Source organism: Ovis aries, chromosome 12, assembly GCF_016772045.2.
Source record: "Ovis aries strain OAR_USU_Benz2616 breed Rambouillet chromosome 12, ARS-UI_Ramb_v3.0, whole genome shotgun sequence".
Classification (NCBI taxonomy): Eukaryota; Metazoa; Chordata; class Mammalia; order Artiodactyla; family Bovidae; genus Ovis; species Ovis aries.
The window spans coordinates 11,677,332-11,692,455 of record NC_056065.1 but is presented as its reverse complement, the minus strand read 5'-3'; the positions used below and the strand labels follow the sequence as shown (position 1 = coordinate 11,692,455).

Sequence of the window (15,124 nt, the reverse complement as noted above, 5' to 3'; positions counted from 1 at the left end):
ACAAGCAATAAATGCTTGAGAGGGTGTGGAGAAAAGGGAACACTCTTACACCGTTGGTGGGAATGTAAACTAGTACAGCCACTACAGAGAACAGTGTGGAGATTCCTTAAAAAACTGGAAATAGAACTGCCATATAACCCAGAAATCCCATGCTGGGCATACACACCAAGGAAACCAGAATTGAAAGAGACACGTGTATCCCAATGTTCATCACAGCACTGTTTACAATAGATAGAACATGGAAGCAACCTATATGTCCATCAGCAGACGAATGGATAAGAAAGCTGTGGTACATACACAAAATGGAATATTACTCAGCTATTAAAAAGAAGGCATTTGAATCAGTTCTAATGAGGTGGATGAAACTGGAGCCTATTATACAGAGTGAAGTAAGTCAGAAAGAAAAACACCAATACAATATATTATTGCATACATATGGAATTTAGAAAGATGGTAACGATGACCCTATATGCAAGACCACAAAGAAGACACAGATATAAAGACTTTTGGACTCTGTGGGAGAAGGCAAGGGTGGGACAATTTGAGAGAACAGCATTGAAACATGTATATTACCATATGTGAAACAGATGACCAATGAAGTTCAATGCATGGAACAGGGCACTCAAAGTCGGTGCACTGGGACAACCCAGAGGGATGGAGTGGGGAGGGAGGTGGGAGTGGGGTTCTGGATAGGGGACACATGTACACCCATTGCTGAGTCAAGCCAATGTATGGCAAAACCACTCCTACATGTAAAGTAATCAGCCTCCAATTAAAATAAATAAATAAATTTTAAAAATGTATTCAATAAGGGGCTAACAAGCAAAATAGACAAAATAAAAACTCATACAATTCAACATCAAAAAGCAACCCAATTGAAAAATGAGCAGAGGACCTGAATAGACATTTTTCCAAAGAAGTCATACAGATGTCCAACAGACACATAAGAGGCTCATCACTAATCACATGGGAAATGAAAATCAAAACCACAGTGGTATATTACTTCTCACCTGTTGATTATTAAAAAGACAACAAGTAAGAAATACTGAGAGGATGTGGAGAAGAGAGAACCCTCATACACTGTTAGTGAGATTGTAGATTAGTACAGCCACTGTGAAAAATAATATGGAGAGTCCTCAAAAAATTGAATCTATAACTTCTATATTATTCACCTATTTCACTTCTTGGTACGTACCTGAAGAAAATAAAAACACTAACTTGAAAAGATATATACCCACCTGTGTTCAGTGCTGCACTGTTTACACTAGCCAAGATAAGGAAGCAACTTAAATGTCCATCAATGAGGATGTTTCTAGTCATCCCAGCCAGAGAAGGAACAATCAAGATTTTCTATCTGGCGGTGCAAATGGACAGGATTAAGGATAGGAACCAGAGATGAAGTTCTGCACTTAATCACTCCCAGTGAATACAAATGAGACTTCCATCTGGATTCTTAGAGTATATGATTTCCTTAATTACTGTGGATTTATCAATATAACTCATATCTAATCAGATGACAGGCTTGTTTTTACTTCTAAAATTATTGACAGTGCTGTATATGATCTAGAAGTAACCTAACAGGAATCTCTGGCATTTGAGTAGAATTAGTAGTGTGAACTAGTGATGTATGAACTAATGATGCATCCACAAATAAAGTATTACTAGCCAGAAAGCATTTTCAACACAAATTATTACACAAGAATCTTCCAGAGACTTTAGGGAGGCCTTGTTTTTTTTAACTTTTATTTTTACTTTATTCTACTTTACAATACTGTATTGGTTTTGCCATACATTGACATGAACCTGCCACAGGTGTACATGAGTTCCCAATCCTGAACCCCCCTCCCACATCCCACCCCATATCATCTCTCTGGATCATCCCCGTGCACCAGCCCCAAGCATGCTGTATCATGTATCGAATATAGACTGGCGATTCGTTTCTTAAATGATAGTATACATGTTTCAGTGCCATTCTCCCAAATCATCCCACCCTCTCCCTCTCCCTCTCCCTCAGAGTCCAAAAGTCCATTCTATACATCTGTGTCTCTTTTGCTGTCTCGCATACAGGGTTATCATTACCATCTTTCTAAATTCCATATATATGTGTTAGTATACTGTATTGGTGTTTTTCTTTCTGGCTTACTCCACTCTGTATAATCGGCTCGTTTCATCCATCTCATTAGAACTGATTCAAATGTATTCTTTTGAATGGCTGAGTAATACTCCATTGTGTATATGTACCACAGCTTTCTTATCCATTCATCTGCTGATGGACATCTAGGTTGTTTCCATGTCCTGGCTATTATAAACAGTGCTGCGATGAACATTGGGGTACATGTGTCTCTTTCAGTTCTGGTTTCCTCGGTGTGTATGCCCAGTAGTGGGATTGCTGGGTCATAAGGTAGTCCTATTTGCAATTTTTTAAGGAATCTCCACACTGTTCTCCATAGTGGCTGTACTAGTTTGCATTCCCACCAACAGTGTAAGAGGGTTCCCTTTTCTCCACACCCTCTCCAGCATTTATTGCTTGAAGACTTTTGGATTGCAGCCATTATGACTGCTGTGAAATGGTACCTCATTGTGGTCTTGATTTGCATTTCTCTGATAATGAGTGGTGTTGAGCATCTTTTCATGTGTTTGTTAGCCATCCGTATGTCCTTTTTGGAGAAATGTCAATTTAGTTCTTTGGCCCATTTTTTGATTGGGTCGTTTATTTTTCTGGAATTGAGCTGCAGGAGTTGCTTGTATATTTTTGAGATGAGTTGTTTGTCAGTTGCTTCATTTGCTAGTATTTTCTCCCATTCAGAAGGCTGTCGTTCCACCTTGCTTATAGTTTCCTTTGTTGTGCAGAAGCTTTCAGAGATTTAATGTTTTAACTCTGGAGCTGAAATTAAGACATTTACCATGTTTGTATGTGCATGAATAACAACCTTGCCATGGTAGCTTTTAGAAACGGATTTTCCCCACCCCTCCCCTGACCTTCTAAATAGCCTAATAAATTCGTTCAACTTGAAAATGTATTTTGGCAAAAAGTTCTCCCCACCCACCCAATTATAACCAAGCCACAAAGCGAAATAGTTTAGAAATCAGACGCATGAGGGAAGATGACTCCATCTGCCAAGGCAGTGCTCTATGCTGTAGTCTACGTCTTTTCGTTGATAGTTCTGGAACCTCAAGAAGCCACACTGGCCTCTGGGGAAATAAGATTAACATGTGTAATGAAATGCTGACATGTTGCTATAGAATATTCCAGTGATACCACAGCTATAACCATCTTAACTTTCAGATGAGTGCAACATTTTATTCCTGCAGTAATGATGAAGAGTAACAAGTTTTAAAGGGATGAGGTAAAGCCTGGTACCAAGATTTTATTTATCAATGAACACTAAAAATAGTTACACACACAGACATTATCCCATTTTCAGTGTCTTTGGCAGAAAGGCCCTGCTGTCGATTTAGTTCTTACTCATTCACTTATTCACTTTTTCTTTTTCCACTAGAGAAAAACTAAGAATTTTTTACGAAAGAACACAGTGACCTTGAACTACATAAACACCTTTGACGTCCATTTCTTCTTCACCTTCAGCTTTGCCCACTCACTGATCCCTGCCCTGTTTCAGACTAAAGTGATCAAATCACAGCCACAGGAACTGAGAAAAATATTCAAGGTACTGAGGACTCCATGGACATTATCTGCCCCTTGTGCTGATTCTTAGCTCTTCCCCATGGAAACAGTTTCATTTTTTTTCCCAACAAACATGGGATGGCATATGACAATGTAAACTAACATTTTGACCAAAGTTTGTTGTATATATTCAAAATCTATCATATGATACAGACTAGGGCACAATAAAGTCCCACAGAGTTGATAAAAGTTCAGAGTTCCTGGGGTTAAAATTCAGTAACATTTCTAAGGTACTTATAACACTGAATATCTCACATCATTGAAATATTTTAATAAATCCTTGTTTATTACAGAATAAAGCATACATTTGCAAAAAAAGGAAACATATAATCTATGGCAAAAGTACATTAATATATGTCTTTTCTTCTTTAATGAAAAAAGTATCTATTGAGATTCAATCAAATGCAGAGCACTATCCTAGGAACTATGTACAGGAGAGGGACAGTATCAGAGAGGTTGAAAATATATATTGCAAGACTGCAAACTGCAACATACTTTACTGTCTGGAGTGGGAGAGATTAAAATGGATAAAACTGTCAATATAACATAACATTATGGTAGTGCTAGTGGTAAAGAATCTGCCTGCCAATACAGGAGATGCAAGAGACTCAGGTTCGATCCCTAGGTAGGAAAGATGCCCTGGAGTAGGAAATGGCAACCTGCTCCAGTATTCTTGCCTGGAGAATCCCCTGGAGAGAGGAGCCTGGCGGGCTACAGTCCTCGGGGTCTCAAAGAGTCAGACAAGACTGAGCACACGTGCGCGCGCACACACACACACACACACACACACACACACTCTCTCTCTCTCTCACCAATTTTAGCTGGTAGCCTTCATTTAAATTTTCTGAGTTGTTTCCTCACCTGCAGAATGAGGATAAGGAAAGTATCTTTCCCTTGGAGTTTGAGCATTAAAGAAGAGAAAGCTCTTAGCACAATGCTTGGCACTTGGTAGGCATTCAGGAAATGCTGTTGATTAGTGCCAGATGAGTAACGCAGATGAAGTCATAAGAACTTGGAAATGGAGTAGACTTCAGTGGAAGAGAGCAGTCAAAGAGAACTTCAGACAAGAAAGAATTCAATGGGAACCTGAGAGATGGTTAGGAGGTGAGTAGACAGAGATAATGGGGTACTCAGTCTGCTGGGATGGAGCCAGAGAGGAAGGACAGAAAAGATACACGTGCTGGAACAGTCTGTCCAGAGTAAAGGCGTACACTGAAGCTTACTAGGGTATAGTACTGGGAAAGGAAATAGAGGCCACCTTACAAGGAACTTTGAACACAAGGCAAAAAATAGGGAGTAATTAGATGTTCCTGACTTTGCATATTTATCAAAGAATATTCATATAAATTTATACAATTTATCCTTTGACAAAAAATTTCCAAGAATAAAACCCAAGATGGTAATCAAAGTAATTGACCTGTTTAGAAGTGTGTTTAGATTTTCTAAACCACAATCCAGTTTTGTCTCTGCCTTGCCTCATCCTATTTCACGTAGATATACCAGGCTCTTTGACTTTCATTGGAAAATGGGATAGCTACCCTACTTTTACCTAAGAAACTAAACATGTCCGGCCTATTGAGGTCTCTAGGTAGAGGAGAATAACACCATGGTAAACAGAAAAATTACTCAGTGAGTCAACTGTGTGCCTAGTCTTGAAAAAATGTCTTCAGCATGATATCACTCTGAACACAAGCCAGCCATCATCTGGTCTCATTAATTAGATAAGCACACCAAATTAAATTTCACAATATTTAACTCAAAGTGATTTTAAGGCATACCAAAGATTCCTATATACAATTTATGTCTTCAGAAATATTAAAAAATAAACAAATGGAAGTTCTAGTTTTATAATTCAAGAACTCTTAAAAATTTCAAATTCAGAACCTGATACAAGCTTCCATGTATATATATATATATATCACTTCAGATTTTAAAATATACTTTGACTGTGATTAACAATAAATATTAAAGTACGGCATACACATCCTTCATCAGACATCATACTGAGATAAATGAGTAATTTTGGGTCTTGCTAGAAATTCCTCTATTATGCTAGAATAAAAGTTCAGTAGTAGATGTAGAGAATTAATGACCTCTCTGACCTAATCCATTATTTTCTTTTCCTTCAGTATAGATATGGCTCAGGATCAAATATAAAAATTTATATGAAGCATATCTAAATATAGATATAAGAAGGCATTTACCATCTTTTACCAATCAAAACAGCTTTCAGCTCCAGTAAAATTACAAATGGGAATTTTAACAGTGAAATTTATAAATGGTCAAAGACAAAACTGCAGAGGAAATAGTTTGGGGTGTGGGGGTGTTTTAATACATCTAACCCTACGTGTTAGCCTCCTGAAAAGAATAAGCTACATTTTACAGCATCCTAGATCCTTAATGCAGAGAGCCTTGTGTTCAGAAAATGTGGTTCTGCCCTTCTTTCAATCAAAGTTATTAAAGTCTCTGTAAATTAACTGAAGTCAATTTGATGAATTAAACAATACCCACAAGATTCAAATGAATGGCAGTAACATGAGTTAAACTTTGGGAGGGCATGGGGACTGTAGGATCCATTTTTAATAGATATGTTTTCAGACAACTGCTTTAACCATTAGTAAAACAACTTAAGTGTTGACTCTAAAAACCAGGAGGGTACTTGGGGAGAGATGCTTTCTAACAGAGTCTCCTTGAATTAAATCATTTAGATGACCCAGTCATCCTACCAATCAAGTCAGTCCTGCCTGAGGATAAAGGAACCTTACGCCTACTTGCCAATCAAGCACTAGAGAAAGGCTCATCACCAGTTCCTCGACTCCAGTCCCCTCTGTGTCAGAGCTTAATGGTCTGTAAAAGAAGGACCTCTGTTCCTATTGAGTTCAGTTCCACAGCCACTAACTAAGCAAGCAAGAGCAATAAATAAAACATCACGTGAGCTAATTCAGGGCTGCAGTTCTTGGCCTGGCTACCTTGTGACACAATGACCTGCTGCTGTCAGTCACGGAAAGGAGAGGAACTGTGATTAATACAAAAGGACCTGCACATCCCTAGAAAATCTTTTAAGCTCTTCTTCCTCTGGATGGCCCAAATCTGAGTAAACCGCCAGCATGTGTGTGAGTGGGGTGCTGTGAGCAAAGGTTAAGTAGCCGATGGGCAGGGTAAGAAGTAGTCCACACTCGCCTGAGCCCACATCAACCACTGCTCCTGACTGTCCCTCCACCAGCCCTGGAACTGCAGGAGCACAGAACGTTAGGACAGGCTCTGCAGACAGCTGCAATCCGGTGGAGGTCACCTCAGTAGCCCTAATCTTAACACAGCTGAATAAATCAAAATATTACTGGACTTAAAACTTCACAGTGCAATGACTATGGTTTAAAATACACTGTAACATTCAGCATAATCCCTGATGTCTAATGTTTACTGAGCAAACAAGTGAAAACTTGAAGAGACTGGGAAAGGAGGACTTGTTGAGAGCAGTTAGACTAACTGGATTGTGAATTTTAAACTGGCTTAGCACGTGTATACCCGTGGCGGATTCATGTTGAAGTGTGGTAAAACCAATACAATATTGTAAAGTAAAGAAATAATAATAAATTTTTAAAAAGGAAAAAATAAATAAAGTAAAACGTTTGAAAAAAGTGAATAAAATTAAATTTTAAAAAATAAATAAATAAACTGACTTAGCATCAGGATCTTTAATGCAACTAAAATCTTTTAAGGTCAAAGGGTAAAACTGAGAAAGAGGAAGTGAGGCAAAAAAGATGAGCCAAGAACTTCTGGTCCCTCTACTCCCATCCCATTCACCTCGACCGGCTGCCCTGAGGCATCTTCAGCTGCCCTGAAATCTTCAGGGTTTCTCAGACACAGGTTAATTAAACACAAGCACACCAAACTTAACTGCAGTTCTAAACTGCAAGGTTAAAATTTACCTGCTTTTTCATTGCAGTTCTAGCACATGCCACAGGCTCTGGCACCCAGTGAGTGCTTGGGAAATATGAATGAATGAATGAATGAATGAATGAATGAGAGTGAATACAGAACACTTAATAAACTGTAGGATTATAACATTTAAATAAACTGCTCAAGGAAATGGAGTAAAGTATAAAAAGACTCGAGTGACCAACTTACTTCTCCTCCAAATCATATGCAATTACCTTCAAAAAATTTTGAAGTCTAAACAAAAAAAGTGCTCAAAATATATTCAGAGAAATTTTTTTTTACTGTAGTAAATATTCATTGATGAGGGTCTTCAAGTACAGAAAACCAATTTTATTAATTAAGAAACAAACCCCATTTCAGAAGGTGCTAGTCCATCGTGCTGCAGTAGAATGAACAATTCACCTCCAAACTCACTCATGCTCATTGTTACCTTGAAGCTGAGCTATGCGCTGTTTACTATTCTTTCAGAGAGGTGTCTTTCCCTGGTCACCAGCTACAGCTGCTGAAGTGAGTGATTCTTTCCTGAGGTTCCTGACCTAGCTTTGTTCCAATTTCATGCTGCCCTTGTGCTACTCAAAATTCATCTTCAAGTTACAGCTTGAATCTTCAAGTTTCTCCAACCCAGAGCATTATACTCATGTTTCACTCACAAACTTGGGTGTACCTGTTTGAAGGTTGCTCCAGTCCATATTTCTCCTAGTTTATCAGGGGCATTTCTTAATTAGAACATCATGGACTGCTTGCTAAAGACAAAGAAGTGTATAATGCTGCTAACAAATTATAGTGAATTTATGAAGTAAATTTATCCAAACACAAAAAACAACTCTGCTCTTCCCTGCAGTCAAATTAATCTTTTCTATACAAAGCTATACATTAAAAAATTATTTGACAGGGGAGCCTTCTGTACATTTTCAATTTCTGGAGATAATGCAAAAGTGGCTCCAAAAGTTTAATTACATTTATGCATAAAAATGTATTCAGTTATAAGGCCAATACTATTTATACTGATCAAGTTTAATGAAGAAATTAATGGACTAATATATTTTGAGACCCAGGAGCAGACTGGGAGGTATTAAAAAAAAAAAAAGAATGAGTTCTACTAGAGAATATCTCATTTATAACTCAATGTTTATCTCAGTCATTATTAGCTTTCACTTGATTTAGAAATTCTATGAAAGACAGTATGTAAGTCACTGGACGTATGTCTACAATTTAATAATGTGTTCCAAGTTATAAGGATATTCTAAGATTGATACACTCTATTCAAAACTTTAAAATTCTAGGAATTCAAAGATTCACTCTGTCTCCACTCAAACGATGAGTACTTGGCAATTCAGACAACTTCTAAGGCTGGCTCAAGAAATAATCTGCAAAAACGAGCATAACTGATACTCAAACCCTGTAATGCATATTAAACTATGGCTTTGTTTCCACCAGAAAGTTCTGAAATACCCCAAAGTCTTTTTTTTTTTTTCAGTCAGAGCATTCAAGCAATGGAGGAAGATTCAGCTTTTAGCATCTAGTCTATCCACAGACTCAGTTTTAGCCTAAACAACTGTATTTCTTTGAACAAATTAGTATTATTCACTTTTCTCTGTTCTCAAAATTTCAACAGGCTCAGATTTCTGAGATCCACTCATATCCATCAAATTGGTTCCCTCAAAATCATTTAAGTGATAAAAAAAAAAAAACTTGAACTAAAAAAAAGCCACTCAATGAATATCTTCAATAACTTTCTATCTGCTGATCTAACATCAAATTCTACTTCAACTTCTTTCAAATATACCACAAACTATTTAAGGGCTATTAGTTGTAGTTACAATGTTTAAAATTTACATCTGTAAAAAGTTACAAGGCTTATGCTTAAAATTTGAACTTTACACCACATGCTAATTGTACCACGGTCATGTGAGAGTTGGACTGTGAAGAAGGCTGAGCGCTGAAGAATTGATGCTTTTGGACTGTGGTGTTGGAGAAGACTCTTGAGAGTCCCTTGGACTGCAAGGAGATCCAACCAGTCCATCCTAAAGGAGATCAGTCCTGGGATTTCTTTGGAAGGGATGATGCTGAAGCTGACGCTCCAGTACTTTGGCCACCTCATGCGAAGAGTTGACTCATTGGAAAAGACTTTGATGCTGGGAGGGATCGGGGGCAGGAGAAGAAAGGGACGACAGAGGATGAGATGGCTGGATGGCATCACTGACTCGATGGACACGAGTCTGAGTGACCTCCGGGAGTTGGTGATGGAAAGGGAGGCCTGGTATGCTGTGACTCATGGGGTTGCAAAGAGTCAGACAAGACTGAGCGACTGAACTGAATTGAACTGAAGAATATGTTAAACTACCACACAATTGCACTCATCTCACATGCTAGTAAAGTACTGCTCAAAATTCTCCAAGCCAGGCTTCAGCAATACGTGAACCATGAACTTCCAGATGTTCAAGCTGGTTTTAGAAAAAGCAGGGGAATCAAAGATCAAATTGCCAACATCCACTGGATCATTGAAAAAGCAAGAGAGTTCCAGAAAAACATCTATTTCTGTTTTATTGACTATACCAAAGCCCTTGACTGTGTGGATCACAATAAACTGTGGAAAATTCTTCAACAGATGGGAGTACCATACCACCTGACCTGCCTCTTGAGAAATCTGTATGCAGGTCAGGAAGCAACAGTTAGAACTGGACATGGAACAGCAGACTGGTTCCAAATAGGAAAAGGAGTACATCAAGGCTGTATATTGTCACCCTGCTTATTTAACTTCTATGCAGAAGATATCATGAGAAACCCTGGGCTGGAAGAAGCAGAAGCTGGAATCAAGATTGCCGGGAGAAATAACAATCACCTTAGATATGCAGATGACACCACCCTTATGGCAGAAAGTGAAGAGGAACTAAAAAGCCTCTTGATGAAAGTGAAAGAAGAGAGTGAAAAAAGTTGGCTTAAAGCTCAACATTCAGAAAATGAAGATCATGGCATCCGGTCCCATCACTTCATGGGGAATAGATGGGGAAACAGTGCAAACAGTGTCAGACTTTATTTTGGGGGGCTCCAAAATCACTGCAGATGGTGACTGCAGCCAGGAAATTAAAAGACGCTTACTCCTTGGAAGGAAAGTTATGACCAACCTAGATAGCATATTGAAAAGCAGAGATTACTTTGCCAACAAAGGTCCGTCTAGTCAAGGCTATGGTTTTTTCAGTGGTCATGTATGGATGTGAGAGTTGGACTGTGAAGAAAGCTGAACGCCAAAGAATTGATGCTTTTGAACTGTGGTGTTGGAGAAGACTCCTGAGAGTCCCTTGGACTGCAAGGAGATAGATACAACCAGTCCATCCTAAAGGAGATCAGTCCTGGTTGTTCAATGGAAGGACTGATGCTGAAGCTGAAACTCCAGTACTTTGGCCACCTCATGCGAAGAGTTGACTCATTGGAAAAGACTCTGATGCTGGGAGGGATTGGGGGCAGGAGGAGAAGGGGATGACAGAGGATGAAATGGCTGGATGGCATCACCAACTCGATGCACATGAGTTTGAGTGAACTCCGGGAGTTGGTGATGGACAGGGAGGCCTAGCGTGCTGAGGCTCATGGCGTCGCAAAGAGTCAGACGCGACTGAATTGAACTGAACTGAAGAATATGTTTAAACAGAGCAGCTAGATCTTTGCAAAATTAACCTGGGTCTTAGTTGTCACATCGGAGAAGGTGATGGCAACCCACTCCAGTACTCTTGCCTGGAAAATCCCCTGGACAGAGGAGCCTGGTGGGCTGCAGTCCATGAGGTCGCAAAGAGTCTAACACGACTGAGCGACTTCACTTTCACTTTTCACTTTCCTGCATTGGATAAGGAAATGGCAACCCACTCCAGTGTTCTTGCCTGGAGAATCCAAGGGACAGGGGACCCTGCCGGACTGCCGTCTATGGGGTCGCACAGAGTCAGACACAACTGAAGCGACTTAGCAGCAGCAGCAGCAGCTGTCACATATGTGAAGTAGTGCTTCGTCTCATGGTTGTATGATTTACGTAACAATGTGAACAGCTATTTTCTGTACAATAAAATTTTGTGTACAAAAAAAAGAAAGAAAACAGCATCAGGTACCACTGAATTTAAGAAAGAAAGGTTACGAGCACTGTGGATATTTTCAACTGTTTGGAAATCTCTGCAGAGCTCTCGTTCTTCCTCCCTGCCTCCTTTCTCCTGGCCCAATCTACTCCAGTACCTACCTAGCCAAGAAGAGCCTGGCTTGACCCCTGTGGTACAAGTGGGACTTGAGGCTGCTCTGTTGCAGCACTGAGGCCAGACTCTGAATACTGGGCAGGGCACCAGGAGCCTTTTGTTTGCCTTTTCAGAAAGCAGCCATCGACTTCCTGAGTCTACCATTAATTATAATGTGGACCTGTAATAGAAAACCCCTTTTCCCCAAGGTTTATATTTAAACGGTCCTCTATGTCTTTTTCTTGTATTCTCATTCCTTTATCCAAAAGAGAAAGAGAATGAAATCTAAGTAGAAGGCTATCCCAGTGACATAGCTTCTTCTCTTTATTTTGAGATTGAGAACCAGAACCGAGAAAGCAATTTTGTGCTGAAAACTGGAGATGATGTTTTAAGCTTTAATATAGAGGTTTGCCATCACATTCTGACGAGAACTATTAATGATGTTTTTCTTAAGAAAACAAGTCCCAATTCACCCAGCAAAGCTTAAACAAAAACTTACATACAGCAGAACAAGACTTAAAAGAGCAACATGTAGCTATTCCTTCACAGAGAGCAAACAGTTTACGCAGCAACAGTTTATAGGAATAAGCTATTCCTAAGCACCCTCACCCTCCTTTGAGAAAGAAAAATCACACTACAAGAAAATCTTTACAGGACAACTTCCACACTGGATGCCTTAATAATATTTTCAACAGTTTTCCTAATCATCAGTTTAATTTCACGAACTGGTCACTTGTGGCACACTGCCAGACACCATCACAATGCTTAGCAGATTACACTGAACCACTCTTGGAGATGCAGCCAGAAAGCCAACAATCTTTATGCATAAACATATTAGTCTTATCAAAGAGAAACTTCTATCATAATTTGAAGTAGTTAATTTCCCAACATATGGCATATTCAAAATATCATTAAAAGCTATTTAAATTATTTTTATCTTTTCTCAGCTGCTGATTCTATAGATAGGGAAATGGTATATGTATTGATTAAACATTAAGTAATATTTACTGAGTCCTTACTATGCCAGACAGTAGACAGCATATTAGAAAGCAGAGACCTCATTTTGCCAGCAAACATCCAAATAGTCAAAGTTATATTTTTTCCAGTAGTCATGGATGGATGTGAGAGCTGGACCACAAATAAGGCTGAGAGCCAAAGAATCGATGCTTTCGAACTGTGGTGTTGGAGAAGACTCTTGAGAGTCCCTTGGATAGCAAGGAGATCCAACCAGTTCATCCTAAAGGAAATCAACCCTGAATATTCACTGGAAGGACTGATGCTGAAGCTGAAGCTCCAATTCTTTGGCTCCCTGATGTGAAGAACTGACTCAAAGGAAAAGACTGAAGTTTGGAAAGATTGAGGGCAGGAGGAGAAGGGGCTGACAGAGGATGATATGGTTGGATAGCATCACCAACTCAATGGACGTGAGTTTGACAACTCCAAGAGAAGGTGAAGGACAGGGAAGGCTGGTGTGCTGCAGTCCATGGGATGGCAAAGAGTTGGACACAACTGAATGACTGAACAAGAGCAAATGATCACTTATTCAATCCTCAGAAAAGTGCTATAGATATATATTATTACTATTATTATTAGCCCTGTTCTACAGGTGAGCAAAATGCGACTCAGAGAGGTTAAGTAACTTGGCCAAAGTTACACGGTCATTTTTACTCAGGCAGTATGGTTCCAGAGCACATGCTCCTTACTCCATAATATGCAGTACAACTAACTCATCCAGCGCTTGCACAGAACTCAGCAAGACAGCTTCCTGACATATAAGTAGCAAATTTATAAGGGAAGAACGCATCCATGCTCTGGCTTCCATTTTTTCATCAGCACTTCCTATCATTTCCTGGGTGACCCCCATGTGCCCATCACTGTTCTGCGGCTACACAAACGGGAATGAGACAGACACAATTCCTGTCCTCAATGAGCATATTTCTAGTAGGAGAAGGAGGAGATAGAGAATAAAACTTTGCACCAGACAGACTCAGAATCTGTTACAGGCTCTGAAGGGAAAGTGATTCACGTAATAGCGAGTACCTCTGACACAAGACAAGGGCACTGTGAGTAGAATGGTCAGAAAGGCCTCTCTGAGACGATGGCACCAGAGCATTAAAAAACTGTTAGAAGGCAATCAGCAGAAACTAGCCACACAGAGTTGAGGAATCAGCATTCGGGCAGAGGAAATAATAAATACCAAAGGCCTTGAGACAGCAGAAGAGCCCACAACTTGTGCAAAGCACTAAAAAGAGAGGAACGGTGGCCCAGACGACTGAAACCCAGCGACCCGGGTTATGAGTGGAACATGATGAAGTCAGGCAGGAAACCAAGCTCAGACATGGCCAAACAGGCAGCATGCAGATTTTATTCTATGCACAGTGGAAAACCCCTGGAGGGCTTCACACAGGGTGATGCACGTCACCCTGGCTTCCTTGCGGACTTAGCAGAGACACGCAGAGCGGGGAGACGGGTTAGCAGGTTGCTGCGATAATCCCAGCGAGGAGGGACAGCAGCTTGAGTTACAGTAATAAAGTGGAGAAGAAAGGGAGTACGCTGCTCTTGAGAAGTATTTGGGATGTGTATTGACAAGACTTTAGGCTAAAAGCAAGTGAAGGGATGGTGGTGATATTTACTGCGATTAAGGAGACTCAGAAAGGAACTAGATGGTGTGGTGGCGCAGAGGAGAGGAAGTCGGGAGAACAAACTCAAGAAGTCAGTGCTGGAAGTGCTGAGTCTGCAGTGTTCAGTTCCTATCCAAGCAGCGAGAGTTTACATACATTTTAAATTCTTCCTTCAGCCTTTCAGCGTGCTGCTGATGCAATGCGAGACGTGTACTCACAATTACAGCACAGACAAAACCTGCAATGATAGTTACGGGTGAGAAGACTGAGTCTCTCAAGAATGTAACTGTTTTAAGACTCACTGCATTCATGATGTGAAACCTTTCAGATGATCTGGAAGGCTGAAATGTTTCTAGAAAAGAAAAGAACTAACCCCCTGAGTGTTCTAATCACTCCCAGACTGGGCCCCTGAAGCCGATCACCTGGGACATTCCTGGATACTATTTCAGAACTGCCCTCTCTCCCACACTTGTAATGTCACTTCCCAGACTCTCTCGTGGCTGGTGACCTTGCATCCTGCTTCAGAACCACGCACCTGTATCTACGCCCACACGTCCCCCCTTCTCCCCAGTTACCCCCTAGCAATGTCTGCACCCCCAGTAGAGGTAACCCAAGGGCCGCTCTCCTGCAGCTGCCCAGGGGCAGGGCTCAGCCTTCTCCTCTCAGCT

At 40.2% G+C, this 15,124-nt stretch overlaps 1 long non-coding RNA gene across 4 annotated transcripts in view; it reads right to left on the bottom strand.

Moving 5' to 3' along the window:
• Positions 1–15,124, bottom strand: part of LOC105611804 (uncharacterized) — a 175,460-nt gene that overhangs the window by 109,217 nt on the left and 51,119 nt on the right. Inside the window, exon 6 of one of the 4 annotated variants that reach the window (XR_009595659.1) lies at positions 1,239–1,354. The exons of 2 other annotated variants lie outside the window; for them this stretch is intronic. This is a non-coding gene — a long non-coding RNA (uncharacterized LOC105611804). Of the gene's footprint in view, positions 1–1,238; positions 1,355–1,720; positions 2,885–15,124 lie in introns of those variants that run through there. One more of the 4 variants, XR_003591039.3, reaches the window with a different exon arrangement.